Source organism: Lissotriton vulgaris, chromosome 8 (genome assembly GCF_964263255.1).
Source record: "Lissotriton vulgaris chromosome 8, aLisVul1.2, whole genome shotgun sequence".
NCBI lineage: Eukaryota > Metazoa > Chordata > Amphibia > Caudata > Salamandridae > Lissotriton > Lissotriton vulgaris.
Genome location: NC_141696.1, coordinates 73,292,048 through 73,316,540, shown reverse-complemented (window position 1 = coordinate 73,316,540; position 24,493 = coordinate 73,292,048).

Genomic DNA, 24,493 nt, shown 5'->3' with positions numbered 1-24,493 from the left:
ACTTATAAATTGACCATGCACTCTCTTTGCAGTACTCTAAGCATCCAATCAGTACCCATGCACTCATGCAATGACCCAGGAACTAACACATACACTGCTACAACCCTCTGAACACATAAAATCCTTCTCCAACGACTGGACGAAATCGGAGTCAAAGGCAGGGCCTTGGCCTAGTTTGCTTCGTTTCTATCGGAACGTTCCTTTCAGGTTCATGCCCCTCCACTGTTCTAGTGTTTACCCTCTACACTGTGGCATTCCCCAAGGCTCGGCATTGAGCCCTATGTTGTTAAATGTCTACGTCCGTCCTCTGGCTCTTCTAGCTAAGTAACACAACATCAAAATGGTTTCCTAAAAGACGAAACTCAGGTGGTGTTGACCTTTACCAACAACCCGGTCACTGACCAATTGAAGTTCCCTGGGGCTGTCCTGGCCATTTCAGAATGGATGACCAACAACGACCTACTATTGACCTTGGGCTTCTCCCCACAACCAAAAAACACTGTTAAAGATTTGGGGGTTCTGATTGACACTGCCCACACCTTGGAGTTCTATGCAAAAAAAGTGGCAGGTACATGTTTTGGCCTCCTGCGTGTCCTCAAATCAATTCTGTTTTTTTTTGCCACCTCTATCTGCCAACTGATAGTGCAGTTGGTGGTTCTGTCTCACCTAGACAATTGCAATGTTCTTCTACTGGGCGTTAATAAAACAGTCATGGCCAGACTTCAATGAGTACAAATGCTGCGGCACAAACTCCCTTGGATGCACCTAGAAACTGCTATTCCACCAATCTTCTCCATTGCATTCACTGGCTTCCCATCAGGCAAAGAATCCAATTCAAAACCCTATGCACTATTCATAAGACTCTGCACGATCAGGGTGCTTTACGCTTGTGCTCAAAACACTTTAGCCAATAAAATGTCTACCCCGGGACACTGCTGCTTGCTATGAGAGTCTTCAACGAAAAACAAGGGAAACCCTACTCACAAAGGAACCAGGGCCAACAGTTATATCAAAAACAATGGTTCCAGTGGTGTAATCAAAATGATATGAATTAATTAAATAGCTCAATGGCAGTAAACATTCATACTGAGGATTGATAAGGATGGCAAAAAGAAATGTACGTACAATTGTATATATATAGCTAGCTATGAGAGGGCGGGAGTCTTGCGCCTCCCGCCCTCCCATAGCAAACTTGGTTTGTATTTTGAACGAGAGAGCAGGAACATCTGTTATCTCTTTCAAAATCCAAACCAGATTGCTTTTCCACATGCATGTTAGCATCTCCCCATGTGGAAAAGCAATGCCGGCTCCCAAAGGACGCGGGAAGCAGGCGAGACCGTGGGGGGTATTGTGGCTCCCCCCACGGTCCCCAACATTTTTTATAAGACCCGAGGGATGGGGTCCCCGGGGATAATAGAAATTACTGATAGGGGCTATTTTTTTCTTTTACAATTAGAAGTCACGCGTCCCGCGTGGTGCTCAGTGCTGCCCCCTGGTGTGCACGCGTTGGATGCATAACTCAATCTGTAGGGTACGCGACTCCAGGGCCTTTGGTGCACAACTTTTACGCTTTTGGGAGCCAGCATTGCTTTTCCACATGGGAAGCTACTAACATGCAGCTCCCCATGGGGAAAAGCAATCTGGTTTAGATTTTGAAAGAGAGAACACATTTCCTTTCTTTGGGAGGGCGGGATGGGCACCCGCACACTGCAGGAGCCGGCCCTCCCACAATACATAAAGCCCCAGGGAGTGGTGGTCCCTGGGGCTTTGGGGACCTTGGAACGCCCAAACCATTTTTTTTTGTATCCCAGGAGGTTAGGGGTCCTCGAGGGCTCCAGGAGGGGGGCCACGCAGCCCCCCTCCCACAATACATAAAGGCCCAGGGTGGTGGTCTCCAGGGCTTTGGGTACCTTGGAGCCCCCCAACCATTTTTTTTGGTAGCCCCGGGGGGTGACAATCCCTGGGGTTAAGGGGCCCCTCTAGCCCCCCCATAAAATATTATAATTTTGCCCCCTGGATTTTCCCCACCCCGGGGGCGAATTATGAAAAAAGCTCCATTTTTAAAAAAAAAAATTTTACAGCAGAGTCCGCGCAACATACGCCACTTGCCGTTTTTAAAAAAATATATAAAAAATTTAGTGGGCCCTGGGACCCCCTAAGCAGGTCTAGAGGGTCAAACTATTTCTACCCTGCCCCCTTTCTACATTTTGCATACTTGTTCCACTGACTTCTTCAGCCTCGCTTCTACCGAGGCACAAAATGGCTGCCAACAGTTCCTGGTTTCGAATGTTGACAAGTACCACTTGAAAGCCAATTAGCATTCACCGCGTGATCAGAAGGGTGCGCTTACGATACACTCACGGTGCGCTCATAGTCCCCGGATCCACTGCGCCCATAGATATATATATGCTTTAAACTGAAATTTCGAAGGAACTACTGAACAGATTTACATCATTTAAGCAAAATGCACTAGTCTGAACTGAAGACTACATTTCTGCCAAATTTGGCATAATTCTGTTCAGCAGTTCAGGCTGTAGCTGTGGCTAAAGGTCCTACGGGAAATGGCATGGGGAAAACACCCTTTGGGACCCCCTTTTTTCTCAGTCCCCCTTCACGAATCACCCCGAAACTTTCAGGGAAGGAGCGGAACGGACCTGGCCATTACTTTTTGCGAAGATTCATCAACTATATATATATATATGTTTGTACTGACATGTACCTTAATCTATAATAATTTCTACTGTGGTTAATGCATATGAAATTACTATCAACAAATATGCACAATTTCACCAAATCTTGTTGTTTAATTATGAACTCAGGCGCATCAAGTCTGTTGTTTATGGTAATAGACCACGTGACCCTGTGGGAGGCGGCCAGAGGGCGGAGCAAACTGCACTTTAAATATCACCTAATGTAGCTACTCCTTGCATGTGAACAAGGGCTGCATAGCCCGAAACGCGTCATGGTCGGTTGCATTAAAAAAACCTGCAAATAAAATCAGTTACCTGAAGCCTGTGGTCTGTCTCCTGCTTCGCCGGTTCTTTGAGATTGGAGGTGGCAACGTTGAGTTTCTGCACATGTTAATACAGAAGTTCGGTTTGCTTTTGTCCACAGACTCCCTCTCTACAAGTGGCGCCTGGATTTCATACCGAAATTGCAAGCTCTCTTACACGGAATTCTACGGGTGCCCCCTACTGCAGTCTTTAATACAAGTCGGCGAGTTACATGCAGCAGTCGCGGACAGGGTCGGCTGATTCTGTCCTTTGATTGGAGCATTGCATCGCCGTTACTGATACACGGCAGTGCATAGGTGGAGAGGTCATTCAGGCACATCACGAGCACTTTCAAGTGGAAACCGCATAAACGACTCACGGGCGGTTCGTCAGTGCATTGCAGCAAGTTTTGTGGCATTTCTGGTCAACGACATGTCTGCGGAGCCTTTCCGTGCTAGGGAGGCGGAGGCAGAGCAACTATTTGACAATATTTCAATCTCCAAAGATACATCGCCAAATGTCCCGGCCGGGACAGGCTACAATGAAGATGGCGATATCAAGACATTATACCGCAACTTGGAAAAACAAAAAAGTTTGGAGGTAACAAAATGGTGGGAGCATTATTCTTTATCAAAATATGCTGATGTCGGTCGTGTCCCTAGAGGACTTCTTATCATACTGGCACTGAGTTTTGACCGTCCCAACCCCGCGATGCTTAAGGAATGGGGTCAACTCAACTTAGCGGCATCAATGAATCTTGTCCATTTACTGGTTAAATATGCTGCAATTGACCGGGCTGAAATTCTAACCAACATTGAAAAGCTGAACAGCGAGATCGCCAAAGTTGAAGAAACCGAGTTGATTAAAAAACTCAGGGATGCAATGGAAGAAAGATTAAGAAAACATGAGGACAAAATCAAAGCGAGGAAGGTCAGCAAGTTCGCACGCGATCAGGCGGACTATGCTCATGGACAAATCTTCACTTTTGCACCCAAGTATAGCGTAGCTAAAAGACAGCAATACAGCAGCAATATCAAGAAGCAGTCCGGACCTGCAACATCACAAATGGCACATAGAGAACCGACGGACAATGAAGATGAAGTGACTAATGAAGACACGATTTCTATATCAAGTGGTACGAGCGAAAAACATGACAGAAACCTGCAAGCAGGTACTGGTGGCGTAAAAGTGACGCATGGCCTCATAAATGAGGCCTTCAGTCTTCTACTCATGCGTCATAATAAATATATGACGCATTATGTCGCAAGTACTTACAGATACGTCAGTATTTCAGACGTATCTGTAAGCGCAAAAGTGATGCATTGCTAGAGTGTGTCACAAAAATGATGCAACTCCAGCAATGCATCATTTCACATGGGGCCAGGCCCATGTGAAAGGGCCTGCATCAGTCTTACGCCTGCTGTGAAACAGGCGCAAGATTTGGACGCAACAGCGTCATAAAAGTGACGCAGTGATATCTCATGGATTTCACTGCATCACCTCTACGACCCTTTCTTGCGTCAATACGTTCCTTTTGCATATATTACACCTGACGTAGGTATAATGTGGCGCAGGGGTTTACAAAGTGACGCATCTAACTAGATGCGTCACTTTGTAAATATGACTCAATAAGGTGCATTTTTAACAGCACTGATGTGTCACAAAAAGTGTCGTACCGGTGGAGTAAAAGTGACGCATGGCCTCATAAATGAGGCTTTCAGTCTTCTACTCATGCGTCATATTAAATATATGACGTATTATGTCACAAGTACTTACAGATACATCAGTATTTCAGACGTATCTGTAAGCGCAAACGTGATGCATTGCTGGAGTGGGTCACAAAAATGATGCAACTCCAGCAATGCATCCTTTCACATGGGGACAGGCCCATGTGAAAGGGCCTGCATCAGTCTAACGCCTGCTGTGAAACAGGCGCAAAATTTGGACGCAACAGCGTCATAAAAGTGATGCAGTGATATCTCATAGATTTCACTGCGTCACCTCTACGACCCTTTCTTGCGTCAATACGTCCCATTTGCATACATTACACCTGACGTAGGTATAATGTGGCGCAGGGGTTTACAAAGTGACGCATCTACCTAGATGCGTCACTTTGTAAATATGACTCAATAATGTGCATTTTTTAACAGCACTGGTGCGTCACAAAAAGTGACGTACCGGTGGCGTAAAAGTGACGCATGGCCTCATAAATGAGGCCTTCTGTCTTCTACTCATGCGTCATATTAAATATATGACGCATTATGTCGCAAGTACTTACAGATACATCAGTATTTCAGACGTATCTGTAAGCGCAAAAGTGATGCATTGCTGGAGTGTGTCACAAAAATGATGCAACTCTAGCAATGCATCCTTTCACATGAGGCAAGGCCCATGTGAAAGGGCCTGCATCAGTCTTACGCCTGCTGTGAAAGAGGCGCAAGATTTGGACGCAACAGCATCATAAAAGTGACGCAGTGATATCTCATAGATTTCACTGCGTCACCTTTACGACCCTTTCTTGCGTCAATACGTCCCTTTTGCATACATTACACCTGACGTAGGTATAATGTGGCGCAGGGGTTTACAAAGTGACGCATCTACCTAGATGCGTCACTTTGTAAATATGACTCAATAAGGTGCATTTTTTACAGCACTGGTGCGTCACAAAAAGTGACGCACCGGTGGTGTAAAAGTGACGCATGGCCTCATAAATGAGGCCTTCAGTCTTCTACTCATGCGTCATATTAAATATATGTCGTATTCTGTCGCAAGTACCTAAAGATACACCAGTATTTCAGACATATCTATAAGCACAAAAGTGATGCATTGCTAGAGTGTGTCACAAAAATTATGCAACTCCAGCAATGCATCTTTTCTTACCCTTCCACACCGCCGTTCCTTTTCTACATTTTCTTTGAATATCCACATTCCCCATGTTCACTCTCCTTCTCCTTACTTTCCTTCCCCACACTCAGCATCTTTCAGTCCCCCCACTTCACTTCCTTTCTCCTCTCATACCTTTCTGTTCTTTCTTACTCATTTTCCTCTCCTTTATCAATGCACTCCACTCCACTTACTCTTTTTCATTTTTTTAAGAATATAGCTCTTGATAAATTTTGGAGGTAGTTCTGAAAATAACTTTTTTTTTCTTCTTTTTTCTTTTTTTAGAACAAAAACAAAAACAGGGAATGGAAACTGCTCAACAGGAGCAAAAAATAAAATAAAATTTAGGGCTGGGAACGGCAGCGATGGTTCTCCAATGCTCGAACCATGAGCAGAACACTTTGCTCCCCATAGCAAAGTAGCTGATCACAGTCTATCCATTTAAGGACGCCTTTGTTAAATGCAGGCTGAATGTTCGGAACCAGCTCTTGCGATCTTCCCCTCACCGATGTTGTTGGTCCTCCGGTTGATGTAGAGGCCCCATCACTGGGACCCTCTTGTGCCAGAGCCCTGACACTTTCCCGGGCAATTTTCTGGGGGTTCCTCCTCTCCACATGGCGAATCATTGTGGAGTTCCCCCAAAAATATTTTTTAGTGGGGTCACCCTGTGACAGGACTGTGTGACAGATCCTGCACTCCACTTTTGGAGCATTTACCTTCTTCTGGTCATCAGGAATTGAAAAAAACTTCCAGATGAAATGTTCTTTCACCTTCGGTTGAGGAGGCTCTTCATTGATGAATTCATTGGTGTCATCTTCACTGCTGGATGGTCTGGCAGCCATGTTAATCCAAGATATCCAACAAAGAACCGAGAGCAAAAAGGCAGGTCTTGCAGTCACAAAAGTGAAAGAAAAAGTGAAGGAAATGGGTGGGGATTTCATTCTTTGTAAAAAAAAATGTTAGCAACCAATGAAAAGTGTTATTTTAAGGTCACATGACTTGACGCGCTTACGCTGCGCGCACCGAAGCGCTTATGCGGCGCGAACGTAGGCGCTTCCGGGGGCGCTTACGCGGCGCGCCTAAGTGACGTTTCGATAGTTTCACGGAAATGCAAAATCATTTTCATTTCGTAAATAAAAAATACTGTTTTTATATGTATGGTACTAAATGTCTTGCGTTATTATTTACTCTTCATTCATATTTTGTTACACGAACGCAGAAGTAGCGCTCTGCGTGCGCTCTCCGGAGAGCTTACCGGTGCGTGCACCCAGAGCGCCCCAGGAAAAAATTATTTAAAAAAAAAACATTTAAAAAATATTAATATAAAAAAAATTACAAAAAATTAATACTTACACAAAACAGCAAATAAAAAAAATTAAAATCGTAGGTTACAAACTCGATATAGAAAGGAATTCGCTTTTAAAAAACCTTTGAAATTCAGTGAAAAAAACAGAGGTTTCACAATCGTTATAGTTAGGAATTAGCATTTAAAAAACCATTGAAATTCACTGAAAAAACCATAGGTTTCACACCAGTTATAGTTAGCTGAACAGTTTACTCATACAAAACCATTGAAATTCCCACGTTATAGTTAGTTGGACTCACTATAACTTGCGCGCCCGCAATCCACTGCTGATGATGTCACATATTACATCATTCATGACATGGTCAGTGACATCACTGATGACATCTAAGCATGGGCGAATTTTGCGAATCTCGCGTTCGCGAATTTTGCGGATTTGCGAACTCGCAATCCGCAAAATCCGCGAATTCTCGCGAATTTGCGGATTTTTTTTTTTGTGTTTGCGCGGGTTTTTGCCAGTTCGTGAGGGTTTTGTACAATGTCGCAAATTGCGAACTTACCTGTCGGGTCGCAAGTTTCGCGAACTTGTTGTTTCTACGTGTCCAGCCTGTTTGGGACACTCTTCTTCATCACTGCCACTCTCTGTCACCACTGCCACTCTCTGACTACTCATGCCACCCTCTGGCCCACCCATGCCACCCTCTGTTTCATCACGGCACCCTCTGGTTGTCCAGTCAGTGTACATTATTGTGGCAACGCAAGCACACCTTCCCTGCCTCAAGTGACCTGAATTAATTTGGGGCTGATTAATGTGTCACAGAATATTTTTTTAGCTGGCACCTGCTTCCTTAGTGCTTCCTGATTAGTGATCTTTTGCACTTGCTAAGTGCTTTCATTGTTGCAAAATTAGTTACAACACCTGCCCTGCCCCAACTGACAATAATGAATTAGGGGCTGATTAATGGATTTGAACTTCCAGCCTGGCTCCTGCTTGTCTCCCTTAGCTGTAATTCAGGACCTTGTGGCATATGTGTAACTATTCTGAGGTTCAGAGCAGGGTCACATAATAGTTGCAACCTGCAACTGAACTCTGGAGGGGCCCCTCAGGAAGCACTACAGGAAAAGGCTACTAATGATGAGCCTGAACTTTTGAACCTGGTAAGTAGTTTCAGTTTTGCTAAAATCGTATTTCTGCAATTTTGCACTTATTCGCGGGGCGAAGTTGTACTGTGAAGCCGCGAACTCACGCGAACAGTGCGAGCAAAATCCGCTGCTCGCGGATTTGCGGATTTTGCGGGAGATTCACGAATCTCGCGGATTGCAAATTTACCAAAAATCGGCAAAATCCGCGAGCGAAACGGATTTTCCGCCCATGCTTAATGACATCACTGATGACTTCTCAAATGAGAAACCGGCAACTAGCCAGAGGCCCCGCCCCCTCCATGTAGCACTCTGTAAACGCACCTATGGCGCATTCTAAGTTGGGAAATTAATTTCCCTTGAATACTGAGGGTCCCCGGGGGCCAACTAGCCCACCAGGTACCTCCAGTAGAGAGGTCCAAGGCCACGACCCCTTTGTACACCACTCTGCAATGCAGCTCTGTGGGCTGATGGGCTAGTTGGCCCCAGGGACCCTCAGGACAGTAGTGCAGGGAGGGGGTGTTGCCTCATATGACAAGTGTGCAAACTCACCCTGTGGTGCGTTTTAAGTTGGGGGATTAAGTCCCCTTGAATCCTGAGGGTCCCTGGGGGCCAACTAGCCTACCAGGTATGTTCAGTAAGCGCCACAGTGTTGCATTGCAGTGAGGTGTAGTAAGGGGCATGGCCTCAGACCACGTCTCTGCAATGCAGCTCTGTGGCACTTATTGGAGATACCTGGTGGGTAGTTGGCCCCCTGGAACCCTCAGGATTCAAGGGGAATTAATCCCACAACTTGAAAGGGAATGCGTTTGCACAGTGGTGAAGGGAGGGGGCAGGGCCTAATGTGACATGTGTGTACTTATCCAATCCCTCCACCAAAACCCAAGCACTTATAAAATACCCATGCACACATGCAATGACCCATGCACTAACTCATGCACTGCTACAATACCCTGAGCACTACCCATGTAGTCCAGCCATTGCCCTGTCTCTACCCATGCACTCCTTCAATCACCCACCGATAACCATGTACTTATCCAATCACTCCGCCAAAACCCAGGCACTTATAAATTGACCATGCACTCTCTTTGCAGTACTCTAAGCATCCAATCAGTACCCATGCACTCATGCCATGACCCAGGATCTAACACATACACTGCTACAACCCTCTGAACACATAAAATCCTTCTCCAACGACTGGACGAAATCGGAGTCAAAGGCAGGGCCTTGGCCTAGTTTGCTTCGTTTCTATCGGAACGTTCCTTTCAGGTTCATGCCCCTCCACTGTTCTAGTGTTTACCCTCTACACTGTGGCATTCCCCAAGGCTCGGCATTGAGCCCTATGTTGTTAAATGTCTACGTCCGTCCTCTGGCTCTTCTAGCTAAGTAACACAACATCAAAATGGTTTCCTAAAAGACGAAACTCAGGTGGTGTTGACCTTTACCAACAACCCGGTCACTGACCAATTGAAGTTCCCTGGGGCTGTCCTGGCCATTTCAGAATGGATGACCAACAACGACCTACTATTGACCTTGGGCTTCTCCCCACAACCAAAAAACACTGTTAAAGATTTGGGGGTTCTGATTGACACTGCCCACACCTTGGAGTTCTATGCAAAAAAAGTGGCAGGTACATGTTTTGGCCTCCTGCGTGTCCTCAAATCAATTCTGTTTTTTTTTGCCACCTCTATCTGCCAACTGATAGTGCAGTTGGTGGTTCTGTCTAACCTAGACAATTGCAATGTTCTTCTACTGGGCGTTAATAAAACAGTCATGGCCAGACTTCAATGAGTACAAATGCTGCGGCACAAACTCCCTTGGATGCACCTAGAAACTGCTATTCCACCAATCTTCTCCATTGCATTCACTGGCTTCCCATCAGGCAAAGAATCCAATTCAAAACCCTATGCACTATTCATAAGACTCTGCACGATCAGGGTGCTTTACGCTCCGCCGACCAACATCTGCTATGCGTTCCACTAGTACGCCGCAGCAGAGCCGGGGGTCGCACCTTCAAAGCTCTGGCCTCGCCCTCTGGAACTCCATCCCTCTAGTTGCTCACAGCACCCATGATCACTGGACATTTAGGAGGCTGATTAAAACCTGGCTTTTTACATCCATTTTCTCTGCTTCCTGCTCTGCTAGCGCTGGGACGCCCTGTTGCTGGGGCAGCCATGCGCGGTACAAGTCACCTTAACATAACATAACATAACTACCCATGCAGTCCAGCCATTTCCCTGTCATTGCCTATGCACTCCTCCAATAAATCATTCACCACCATGTAATTATCCAATCACTCTGCCAAAATCCAAGCACTTATAAATTCACTATGCTCTCTCCTTGCAGTACTCTAATCATCCAGTCAGTACCCATGTACTCATGCAATGACCCAGGCACAAACACATGCACTGCTACAATCCCCAGTGCACTACCCATGCAGACTTCTAACCTCCCACACTACTGATTCACTCCTCCAATTACCCTGATAGTGCCCAGGCAATCCAGCAATCCCTCTGTCACTACCCATGCACTCCTCCAATCACCCATCCAGGATCATGTACTTATCCAATCACTCCGCCAAAACCCAAGCATTTATAAAATCACCATGCACTGTCCTTGCAGCACTCTAATCATCCAGTCACTACCCATATACTCATGCAAAGAACCAGTTACTAACACATGCACTGTCACAATCCCATGAGCACTAGTCATGCACTCCAGCCATTTCCCTGTCATTGCCTACGCACTCCTCCAATCAACCATTCACCACCATGTAATTATCCAATCACTCCGCCAAAACCCAAGCACGTATAAACTCACCATGCACTCTCCTCGCAGGACTCTCTTCATCCAGTCAGTACCCATGTACTTATGCAACGACCCAAGCACTAACACATGCACTGCTACAATCCACAGTGCACTACCCATGCAGACCTCTAACCACCTACACAGTACTGATTCACTCCTGCTATTACCCAGGTAGGTTACCCATGCAGTCCAGCCATCGCCCTGTTACTACCCATGCACTCTTCTAATCACCCAGCCAGCACCTTGTACTTATCAAATCACTCTGCCAAAATAAAATCCAAGCACTTATAAAATCACCAAGCACTCTCCTTGTAGCACTGTAATCATCCAGTCACTACTCGTGTACTCATGCAATGACGCATGCACTAACTCATGGCAAAGACAGAGAAGGTCACGCTAATTACAGGGGTACCGCAACGCATAGTGTTCCCTAGTGTATGTAGGTGTTTTTTAGCCTAGCACTGGTTCTAGGCCTGGGTAGTCAGAGTCAGTTACCACCAGTACACATCAGCCAAATGTTGGGGGCACAGGAGGACTTTCTGCTCCTCCGTTGGTTTTGTTGGTTCTTTCTGCACATCTCTTGCTTCTTCCTTCACTTTTCTTCTTCTTTCTGTGCTTCTGTTGCCTCTTTCTGCATTTATCTTGCTTCTGTCTGCGCTTTTCTTCCTCTTTCTTCACATGTCCTACCTTTGTAGGCATAGTGAGAAATTAGCGTTTTAAAAATTAACTGAAAAAAACTGGTTTCAGGGACGTTATAGTTAGACATCAGCATTTAAAAACCCTTTGAAATTCACTGAAAATACCATGTGTTTTAGGGACGTTGTAGTTAAATATTAGCATTTAAATAACCTTACAAATTCACTGAAAAAACACAGTTTTCAGTGTTGATATAGTTAGTTGGACATTTCACTCACACACACCCAGAGAAATTTGGCTGTTATAGTTATTTGAGCTAACTATAACTCGAGCCCCCGCAATGCTCAGCTGATGATGTCACATATTACATCATTCATGACATGGTCCATAAAATTGGGTGTTTGAATACATAAATACCATCTGGGCAGACATAGGTGTGCCCAAGTAGCTAGAAGGACATCCGCCCAAGTACCCTAGGGACATACTAAAATCACAATTTTGGGCGCGGGTAGAACAGACACATTTCTTGAAAATACGCCATGGTTGCTTAACTGATGTGCTTACTGATATTAAATTTGGCAGCCGGTTAGAAAGTTATCTTGATTTTATGAAAGTGCCGACAGACAGAAAATTGTATACCCAGATCAGATACAGCTGCCTACCCTTCAATGCTTTTACTAACACTTGGCTGACAAATACATCACAGCGCAAGGACTGTCCCTCTTGTCCATGCCCCAATGAAACAATAGGCCATGCACTCTTTTTCTGTGATGCCTACGCCAGACCTAGAAGGAATTGGTTAACTCCGGTATGTAGACAACTTGGGACACATAGCCATAAAGATGCCCTACATATTTTACAGTCAAATGTGAGACCACTTTATGCTTGTGCAACAGCAACATTTCTGAGTCAATTCTGGTTGATTAGAAGGAGGGCGCTATCTACTTCCCTGACTGGTGCAAATAAAATATACTGAGATCTAGATGATCAGACCAGTCGGCATGTACACTGCACTACCACTTTGGATTGCAAATAATTGGTTTTTAACTTTTATTCTTCTATCGGTTACTTGGGGCATGGGTTTTAAAATGGAAGTTGTTGTGTAAATGGGTTACATATTTGTAAAATTCACATAAAAACAAAAGTTACACAGGCACTAGCACTTTAGCTCTGTTTTGATAGGACAAATCACTTAAATACTGAAATTCGCCTAGCTTATATTTTTTATGTATTCGTATTTTTGTGTCAAGTTCTATGTGAATTTGTATTCATTTTTTACATTTCCAAGAGTCTGTATAGGGAGTATTTTACAGTACCTTTTATCCTGTTTATTGTCATATACGTTTAATGTGCTTACTTCTTTTATGGTACTGCAAAACCAAAATAAAGACTTTTGATGATGACATGGTCAGTGACATCACTGATGACATCACTGATGACATCTCAAATGACATCACTGATGGAAGGAAAGTATTGTATGGGCCTTCTTCTCAGTACCAGAGGGCGAGAAAAAAGTGAAAGCCTGTAAGGTCACATGCACAATCTGCCAACTTATTTTATCCATATGGTAAAAAAAAATAATCATGCGGAACCAGCAGCATGAAAAAGCACCTCGAAACTCTGCCCCACATCATCCCTGAACTTCTTGAAGTGGTGATCAGCTGTAAGAAATGCGACACCAAACTCTGCATTGCAGAACAATGCATTGATATTGTTACGGCTGCCATAAAAGCACACACATGTTCATTTATTTTATAATGTGCTTTTCCTTTTGTGATACAGCTTGTTTGCTGTTTTTAATTTTGTTCTGTTATTAAAAAAAATCTTAAAATACTAAAAATAAAAAAAGTTAAAATAAAACAATACAAACACAATTGTTCAGAGTAAAATTACGACCAGAAGACTGTTGAATGCATGTGATTTTTTCAGAGAAAGGATGACTTCTCTCAAAAATGTTCAGCAATGCCAGACGTGTATTGCTTTGTTTCATGGTCAAATGAGTAATGTTAACATGCCTTTAAAAAATTAATGATGCTCCAGGCCAAAACAAAATTGCTTGCCTAGCTCATCCTTGAGCCTGGGGTACAATTCCTCGGTAAAGCCAGCAAGGGAAAAGGAAATTCCTCTTCTGCTTCATTCTGCTTTTGAAGGCTTTCCTCATTTTTTAAACTCATCTACAGGCAGCTTTATCTGTATGTTGGCAAACAGACGTATCTTATTTATTAGAGATTTCAAATGGCCTTTGTGTCCTTCCCTTGCTCATGATTTGTTTTCTTTCTTGTCTCTCTAAGTTTCCTATTCCTAATGCATGGTTTCCTTCCCATGCTTTGGTTTTTAACCATCCCTTGCCAGTGCGCAAGAGCACTGTGTTATTCTTGTGGAATCCTATGTGCATATATTAACTAAAAATATCTCTGTGTTAATTCATGTTTTGTTGACATTAGAACTCAGAAACACAGGTCAATAATTTCCTCCTTGTATTTCTGAACTCTGCTGTCAGAAAAACATGCATTAACTTGGAGATTTTTTGGGATCGTGTATGCCCTCAAGTCGCCAAAAGAAAGTGCACAGATGTGTGGACTTCACATTTATGCCCAGTGCCAGCCTAAGGGTGGAGGTCAACACGTTGTCCTCCCTCTAAACCAGTTCTAGCCAGTTCCTCCACTCCATCTGGGCTTGGACCAGCCTGACTAAGGAGAAAAATGAGAGGCAGGTCTAGCTGTGAATTTAGTTTGCCTGTGAAAGGGTAGGCATCCTTTGAAGCTCAGGAAGGGGCTGGGCACAGCCCCGGCTATCCAGTCAAGAAAAGAGACCCTCTCCCTACTCCACAGTCCATTGTTCACTGTCTGTAAGCAAAATACCTCTTATCACAGAGGGGCCATCAGGGGTCAAATGACAGCTGGACAATGGCACCAATACTTTTTACTTGTATGAAGGAAAATGATAACTTTCCTAAAGTGTCATTTCGAAAATAGTACTGTAAAATCAGAATTGACCACTAAGATGGAGTTTAAATTACTAAAATAATGTCCTTGAAATAATTTTCTAGCTATTCCAGTGAAAAAATTGATTTGGTCATTTTTCACTGCCAGGACATGTATAACATACAGGGACTGATTTCGATTGTGGTCAGACTTCAACTGACGGCTCGTCATTTGCGGTCCGACCCCCATCTCCTGCTGCGGTCCGACCGATGTATTGCAATGCATGCGGTCGGAGGTAGGAGACAGAGGGGACGGCCAACGCTTTCTGGCGGTCTCAAGGAAACCTTTGGAAAGTGGAAAAGACCACATTATCCCTCAATGACGCTGACTCTGCAGTCGGGATTATGATGTTAGTTGCAGCAGCCATTCCATGTTGACCTTTCCGACATGGAAAGGCTGTCAGAAAGCGACATTGGGGGTTTCATGATGCCTGCCACACGGTGCAGGGATGTTTACTACCTCTATTTGTCAATGGAAGCTTGTGTGCGGGCCTTTTCCGCATTGTGAGTTGACAAACATATGTTTCTGACTGCCTTATTGAAAGTTGCATCCAAATACGGTGTTCAAAACCTGATAAACTGCACACCTAGGCTGCAGTAAACAGCCTGAAGACATTCTTTATAGGCCTACTTTAGTAGGTGGCATAATGACTGCTGATGCTCACTAGTAGCATGTATTCTTCCAACAGTAGGGCAGTACCATATAAGCAAACTAAATGTGCCAATCAGGTGTATACCAAAAGCAACATATTTGATGGGGAAGTCACAATACCCTATCACTTGTTTGTAGGGGTAAAATGCACATATACCTACGACCAACAAAACATGGGTTCAGTAACAAAAAGCAAAAAGTATGAGGAAAGATCACAGAAAACATGGCCATTTCTAGCACTCATTCCATCAATTATTGCAAGAAAATTGACTAAATATGACAAGTAAATTGTCAGAAGGAGAAAGTGTAAGCCTTGGCTCCTGCAGAAAGGAAAGTTTAAAAAACATAGGGCCAGATGTACAACCCTATATTGCATGTGCAAACGGGTTTGCGACCAGTTTTTGCATGCAAAATCTACCAGGGCCATGGACAATCCCTATTTATGAAGTCGCAATTTTTCTGCGACTGGATAAATAGGAAACAAAAACGTTTCATGTGTCTTTATTTAATTGCATTCCGTTTTCTGTTAAGGAAATAGAAATTGTGAATCGCTATTAGGAAGGGGCGTTCCAAGGGCATCCTGTTCTAATAGTGAGTCAGAGGCCTACGTAAGAATGTGTTGCGACACCAATTGCGGTAGCAAAAACTCGCAATTGATTGCCCTCTTCAAGAGGGTGGTAAAGCACTTGCAAATGGGAAGGGGTCCCCAGTGGACCCCTTCCCCTTTGCAAATGCAGAAGAAAATATTTTTTAGGGGCAGACAGTGGTCCCAGGGACCAGTACCTGCCCTTACAACATGAAACAAAAACGTTTTATGTGTCTTTATTTAATTGCATTCCGTTTTCCATTAAGGAAAACAGGCGGCATTAAAAAAAAACAACAATACAAAATCTGCTTTATTTAAAAGCAGTCCCAGACATGGAGATCTGCTGAGTCCAGCAGGTCATCATACCTGGGAGGGCCATCCATTCCTAATTGGGTAGCAAATTGCAAGTGCCTTATTATTATTCATGAGTCACGCAATTTGCCACCCTATTGGGAATCGATAACAGTGTCTCAGACATTGTTGTACATGTCATTTAGCGACTTACAAAATGCGACTCGCAATTGAGCGCAATTTGCGAGTCGCTATATGACACGGTCGTACATCTGGCCCCATGGAGCTGCAAATTATTTAGGTGTTAGGCCTTACTACTGATATCCAGGCTGTGAGCTTTCAAACTAATTTCAGCAAATTGATTACCAATTTCCCCTTACCAGTATGGCTGCTAGTTTCTTCCATACTGCCTAGAGACTTTCTCGGCTGCAATGTGATGTACTTGACATGCCCATTTTTGGTAGCCACCCATAGTAATGCAAGTATATACTTTACACATAATGAGTGAGGAGTTGATTCCCCCAATGACACATTTATTTATCTTATTCTTATTCAAATACATTATTTAAGTCATGCAATAAACTATACAGTACATTTAAAACATTTAAAACAATACTCAAATACACAATCACAAACCCCAATGTCCTGATTTACAATTACAATCTGTGAACTGGCACCCCATATACTAGAACCACAGCAACAAATGCAAAATGCCCTATTAAAAATATACTAATATTAAGCAAGGATAAAACTTCAACATTTCATAATTATAAAACACTAAAAGAGTACTCTTTAAAACCACATATGATAAAAATTGGTTAAAAATGCACCATGTCCTATTAAAAACAATAAATAGTTATCAGCTTTGGCCTATGGATTGGTAACCAAAAGTGTCTTACGCACACACCAAACGGAGAGTAGAAAGTGCGACACTGCAAATTCAATAGGGATTTGTGTGTTGTATTTCAGGAGCCTGAATGCCTCTGCACAGTGCTTGAACCCCAACTTTCTACATAATTGGATCAACCAACGGGGTCTGGCTTTTTTATAGCCAGGACGGAAAACAAAAACATGCAACTCTAACTACTCTGCATTGCTACGGGTCGGACAACCTAAAGAGAATGTGCCTGCCCATTTATTAGAAAGAGGTCGCGCAGGGTGAGAACCCGAAGCCTGTATTGTATGTATCATTTCCTCTCTAGTGCAGGTTGTATGTCATCCAAGGCAGACTCTAGGATGTACTGGTCTTCATCTCTCATGAATACAGCTGATAATTTGCCTGTTGCTGAGCTCTCCTGAAGGTGGGTGAGTTTACCTTCCCTATAACTCTAGATCAATTCATTCCTGGAAGTTGTGGGACATGCTTCTTCAGGGTTGTACCATAGGCTTGTTCTACCCATATTCAGAAGTGTATCCCTAACGTGAGCTAACCCAGGTAGTTTACCAGCGCCCTGCAGGCCCAAGACCTCTTTCAACTCTGGCCGATACACTGCTGATTCAAGGGTTACCTAAAAGAAACGCCAGAAAATTGTGGGTCGGAGAGAGATGTTGTCTGCAATTGGTCCCACCACTAAGTCCAGGCAGAGCACCATGAGGGGGGTAGCTGGTGGGGAGACCAAAAAGCAGCCTAGCAAAAATATTCTCGGCCTTGGTGATGTTTTTGATAGAACAATGCCCCCAAAGTTCAACCCCGTACACTGCAGCACCCTTTATTTGCACTTTGTAGATCTCCACAAGTATTTCAATAGGTTTGTTGAAGGAGATCCTAAATAGCTTTAGGCATGTTTTGTTGATTGGTGTCCCTCAGTCCATTTTTCCTGTTAGAGTGTCCCCAAGAGACTCAAATACAAACACCCTCTCCAGCTGGATGCTGGGCAAGCAGGGATCTGGGCGAGTTGAGTTGGCTGGGTTGAAGCCCATGTAGTTTTCTGGATGTTAATCTCCAGCCCTCTGCATTTGCAAAGGGCATCACATCTGTCAAGGATCCTCTGTATACCCATGGGTGATTTTGAGAAAAAGAGGGTATTGTCAGCAAACATCATTGCCAGCCCTTTCCTGTTTGTTATCTTGGTCGCATCAATGTCCTTCTCCATGTTCAATGTGTCAAAAAGAGCATTTACATATAGGCAAAACAGTGTGGGTGCGAGCACACAGCCTTGTCTTACTCCTCTGTCGATGGCTATTGGTGTGGTGAGTTTGCAATGTCTACCGAACTAAATTTGGGCATAGTTGCCGTCATGTAATCACCTAAACATGTGGCAAAGAGAGGTGGGGGCACCCAGATCACTTAAGACAGCCCATACTTTGTCTCTTGGTACCAAATCCAACACGGTTTTCAGCTCCACAAAAATGAAATAGAGTCTGCCACCCTCTATATTCACTGTTTCCCAGTACTGGAGTTGGAGCCTAAATATTTGGTCAACGGTGGATGTATTTGTCCTTGAAACAGGCTTGGAAAAAACTCTACATTTTGTGTTCGTCCATCCAAGTATGAAGATGGTCCAACAGTACCCGGGCAAACATCTTCTGGCTGACGTTGATTAGGCGTATAAGTCTATATTTTGTGGGGAGATGTGGTAAGCCCTTTTTGTAGACTGGCAGAATTTCCACTGCAGCCCAAGTTACAGGGATCACCATTCCCTGCAATATAGCATGAAATATGATCCACTGGTAAGGGCCCCAGATGAATGGCTCTGTACAAAGAGGTTACCTGGAATCTTGTCTAACCCAGGAGCTTTGTAAGTCGATGTTTTGCAATTGCACTGGCTATTTCTGTGAGGGTTATCTCGCTGGCCTTGTTGTGCACATTCTGAGATAAATTATTATCTGGAGCTATAGTAGTACCCTTGAACTCCAACCTTGTGTAAAGGGCCTCAAAGTGTATTTTCCAGACATCAGCTGCAATGTTGGGTTCTATGGCCTGCTTCCCTTCCCTACTGCCAGTGTTAACTATATTCCAAAAGGCTTTCATATCATGAGTTGATAGGGCCCTTTTCAGAGAGTCTTACTTGTCCATATCCCATTCATTTTTGCTTCAGTGGGGCTGTCTCTATATAATTCGTTATGGTGGTGTTGAGTTGCCACCCAACCGCGCACTGTTCACGTAGCGCCTGGCGCTTTGTATCCTCTTTTTAAATCAAAAATTATGTTTAAACCACTTTTGTGTTGTAATTCACACATTTATTTTTCTAGTTCATTTTGTTTTTCTTGTGAATGATATTTACATTTCTGACATGCACATTTCTAATTGATTACTGGCATATATTCACACAATTTTTATACATATCATGTTCATCCGATCCTGCTAGGCATTTATGGTGTAATACATTTTTTCACATTTTACAAATGAGCCCAATGCATTTCGGCACTCATGTGTGCCTTCATCAGGGGAAGTATCTACAAAAGAAAATTAAAGAATATGGTGTAAGTATCAATGTTATACGGGGGGTTCTGTGTATCTATGATTATCATGTTTGCGTACCTTGTCCTTGTTATGATGTATAAGTGATATACTGAGGGACAGAACAAAGGTTATACATCATAACAAGGAATTACAACACAAAAGTGGTTTAAACATAATTTTTGATTTAAAAAGAGGATACAAAGCGCCAGGCGCTACGTGAACAGTGCGCGGTTGGGTGGCAACTCAACACCACCATAACGAATTAGTATAACCAGGACTGACAATCCTTAACAACCGCAGCACCAGTGTAACAAGCAGAAAAACACAGCAAAATTCGGAGTGCTCCTACAACCCCTCTATCCTGTCTCTATATAATGCCTTCTTTTCTTTGATTAGGGGCCTAGTCTTGGCTTTGATTGTATCTAGCAGAGCTATCTAGGCCTTCCGACAGCTATCATTGGAGTGGTGTGGCTCACTGGTTAGAGGCCGCAGACCCGGAAGCAGAGAACGGCCCGGGACCAGGGTTCAATTCCCGACGTGGCAGGGTCGTGGACCAGGGTCAGCGGACTCAATAATTCTCACCTCGGTTCCTACTCTAACCAGGGATCACACTTGGCAACTCTGGGCATTAACTTGCCTCATCCCTACAACGGCCCCCCACATTCGCCACGGATGCCTGGTTTCACCTTGGAGATACCCAGTAGGGACCATCTCACAGGGATAGCCAGGACGGGTTCCCCATCGGTCTACAGCGCCACAACGCCTCAGGGCAGCAGTGCGCTTTACAAGACACATTACATTACATTACATCATTAAACCAGGAGTGCCCCATGCCGGTCTCCTTTCTAGACTCTGGGAGATCGGCCTCCGTGGGACGGTGTGGAACTGGTTTAAATCCTTTCTAACCTGTCGTCGACAAGTGGTCTGGGCGCCACCGTTCTCCGCAGAAATGCCGCCGCTAGAGGTGGCGGTTCCTCAGGGGTCTATCCTGAGCCCCACCCTTTTTAATATCTATGTGGCCCCTCTGGCGGCGGTTGCGGAGTCCTTTGGTGCCCGGATCATATCCTATGCTGATGACACCCAGCTCCTTTTTACATCTAAGAAGGGAGAGGCTTTTGATGGTGGTTTGATCAGGGAATGCCTGGGTGCGGTCTTCGACTGGTTTTGGCGGCACAGTCTGAAGTGCAACTCCGATAAATCGGAATTGCTTTTCTTCGGATGTCCGCCGGATCCCAGTTGGAAGACTTGGTGGCCCCAGGACATGTTTCCCCCTGATGTGTCTTCTGTGAAAGCCAAAAACCTTGGTGTGCAGTGTGATGACGGCCTCTCTTTCGGACCCCAAATTATCGGTCTGACAGGGAAATGTTTTGGCATTTTGAAAATGCTCCGGAAGTTTCTTCCTTTGCTGTCTTTGCAACACAAAAAAATCATTGTGCAGTCTCTAATTGGCTCGCGACTTGATTACGCGAATGCCCTGTATCTTGGGCTGCCTAAATATCTGCTGGCCCGTTTGCAGATAGTCCAGAACTTAGCTGCATGAGCCATTTTTGGTCTCCCACGCAGGGCAAAAGCCTCGGAACTGTTGAAGAGACTGCACTGGTTGCCCATTGCTCAAAGAATCACCTTTAAGGTTCTGACCTTGGCTTTCAAGGCCCTTAATGCGATTGGCCCCAAGTATTTGGGGAAGCGCCTGGCTTTCTATGTACCGAGGAGGACTCTGCGGTTGGCCTCGTTGGCCAAAGCCGTTGTTCCCTCTATTAAACTTGCCCGGATTGGAGGGAGCTCCTTCCGTTACTTAGTTTCGCGTTGCTGGAATGAGCTACCTGTTTCCTCTCTTTTAGAAAGGAGCTGAAAACTTGGCTCTTTACAGTATGATTTCTGCCTCCGGCCTCTGCGATTCGCTGTCTTGTGTTCTCCGCTGTAGTTCTCTTTGCCAAAGCGCCGGGGCACCCCTCGGGGTAGCCGTGCGCTATATACGAGACCTAAACATAACATAACATAACAGTGCTTGAGCTTTTTGTGCCCCCTTGAGCGATTTGATGTAAGGAATATGTCAGCCAGAGTGGAATTCAGCACTTCATGGATATTAGCAACTCGTGTGAGGGAGGTGAATATACCATATCTAGATATTAGCTGTTCCACAGCCAGTAGGATCAGGATGACTGATTCGTGTAAGGAGTCCAACCTATCAGGAGATTGCTATATAACTGACCACCAGACTCTTCCTCTGTTCTTGGTAAGTGTTAATCTGTCATTTGGTGATGTTTTTAAAACAGAAGCTTCCTCAGAAATTGACAGCTCTTCCTGCACAATCAGGGCGTTACGATCGCTATTGATTTGGTGCATGAAAACAAAGTCAGCAACCCTGTGCCACATCCTGGTATCTACCAGGATGTAATAAAGAATAGAGGAATGCCCTATTCTATTGAAGGTATGCTTCCCTGAAGAATACGATTTTGTTCGGCCATTGCATGCCCTTAAGGAATAGTTTAGGGTGAAAGATTTGATCTGAAGCACCAAAGGAGTCCAGACCGTAGTCGGTGGGATATTTGGCTCTGGAATTGCCCATTGCAGATTTCCTTGCTGGGGTTTCCTCCATTAAGATCATTCAGGGGCTTAAATTTTCAGTTAAAATCGCCACTGATGACCAACCAGGGATCGTTGGGAATGGTGGAAATAAAAAAATAAAAATAGCAAGTTGGTTCAAGGTCGGTGATTCTTGGCTGTTACTTACAGACCTAGAGTAAATATTAATTAGGACTATTCCGAATTTTGATGTAAATGTAAGAAGAATGCACTGGATGTCGTTTGAGGGGGTTACAACTGCTTATCTGTACAGCCCAAATGAGAGCCTACCCATATGCAGAGACCACCCGAAGGCCTGCCTTTACCCCTAGTGGTGGTAGATTTTCTATGACCCAAATCCCATCCGCAGTGTGTCCTCCCTAGCCCTAGATTCCTGGAACATGTATACATCATGTTGGTCAACAGATGTCCCTCAGTCTGGGTTGTTCAATTTGTTTCTAAGGCTGCAACATCCCATGACAGGACCTTCAGCTTGGTAGGTTCAGTTTGGTTATCTGGGAAGGGTGTCTGAATGTCTGCATTGAGTGGCATAGCTTCCCTCAGATGGTGGCTTGCACTCTTCACTACAGGTCTTGTAAGAACACCACTTCTGTATGTGGTGGATGCTGGGGATTTGGGTCCTCAGGGGTTTCTCAAACATTAGCATGCACCGAGAATGGGGGGGATCTCAAAGGTGGGCTTGTTAGAACATCATTGAGCAGCTGATCCACATCAGTGTGCCCTGCACGACCTAAACACTGGTCCCAAGCTGGTTGTGTTATTTCAGGGTGCTTCTTCACTCCACCGGCCGCCCACCCAGATGTGGTACAGCTCCCTGATTGGGATATCCCCCTCCCGGGGTTCCCCATATCAGTTGGTTAACTGTTCTAGATGATGCAGTCTTTGAGTCAATCAACCTCTTCTTAGACCCCAAATATTTTGGCTATGGGTGTGTTGTATAGTAAGGGCCTCATTTGCACTTGTGTAGTGTTGCTGGTACTTGACATGGAATATAGAAATAGCCTAGTGGTCGGGTCCTAATTCCCCCATCCGGCCTATGATGGCTCGAGCATAAAAGGCTATGGACATTCATTGGGTGTTTAAAATGTATCACTATGCAGTCCCCTTACACATCTTTTGGTCTGTTGCCCACCCAACTGACCCTGTGTTTCATGAGAATCGCTCCTGCATTTTCGTAGGTGAATTGCCTGTCAAGCCAGCCAAAACCTGCATTTATTCTTTAGTTCAAAATAGGTTTCCCTCTGCCCTGGTTTGATCATGAGTACGCCTGCTAGAACAATAACATACAGGGACAAAGCAGGGGGTAGGTTGATGGAGGCCAAATCACTCTTCTTGTCCCTGGCCTCTATACTAAGTTCATGCCCAACCCCATCCCTTCTGTACCTGCAAGTGCATACAATCTTTCTTGGTTGCCATGTTGGGGTGTACTGAGTCTCCACTAATCGCCTCATGGTTAGCTCTGTTGGTAACAGTGGTGGGGATAGGTTTTGGGCTTATGGGGGTTCTGGCCTTTTTCCAATTATTGAAGTAGCAATGTCTCTCAGACTGTTAGCGTCAGGTCCCCCGGTGGTTGAGGCTGACAGTCCAACCCAAGTTTCAAATAATTCTGCCAACTTTTCTACCTGTGCTACAAAGGAGCTAAGCTCATCTTTTACAATGGATCTAAACTGCACCTGCAAGTCCACCACCAGGTTCGACACCCATAATGTGGCCATTTGTGTACTGCCTGTTAAGCCCATGTTCATGTCCGGGTCATCCAGGCACTCTCTGTTATTGGGTGTCCCATCGTTAAGCTTCTTCCATTTGGCCCACACCCTAGTTGTTTGCTTGGGTTGTCCATTTTTCTCACGGCCTAAAACAACAACCCCTTTACATGAATGGGCTTTCGGTACATTCACTCGCCTGTACACAGTCAACATGCTATGGCATGGGAGGGTTAGTTTTCAAGGCAAAGGTGGTTTTGGGGAAGTCCACACCAGTCAAAGGATAATGAAAGTCAGGGGATAAAGACAACCGCATTTCGATAAATTCAATTTTGGTTGCCACCATCCCTGTGGCCCCCTGTATCATCCTGTCAATTAAGGTTGGAGGTAAAGATGAGGGGTGTATCTGGGGCAGAGCTTGCTCTTTATCATGTCAAGTCTTGTTTCCCCCAATGCTGCTAAGTGCTTAGAGTTGTCTGTAATAAAAATAACTGCACAGTGCTAACCAACAGAGATGCAACCCGTG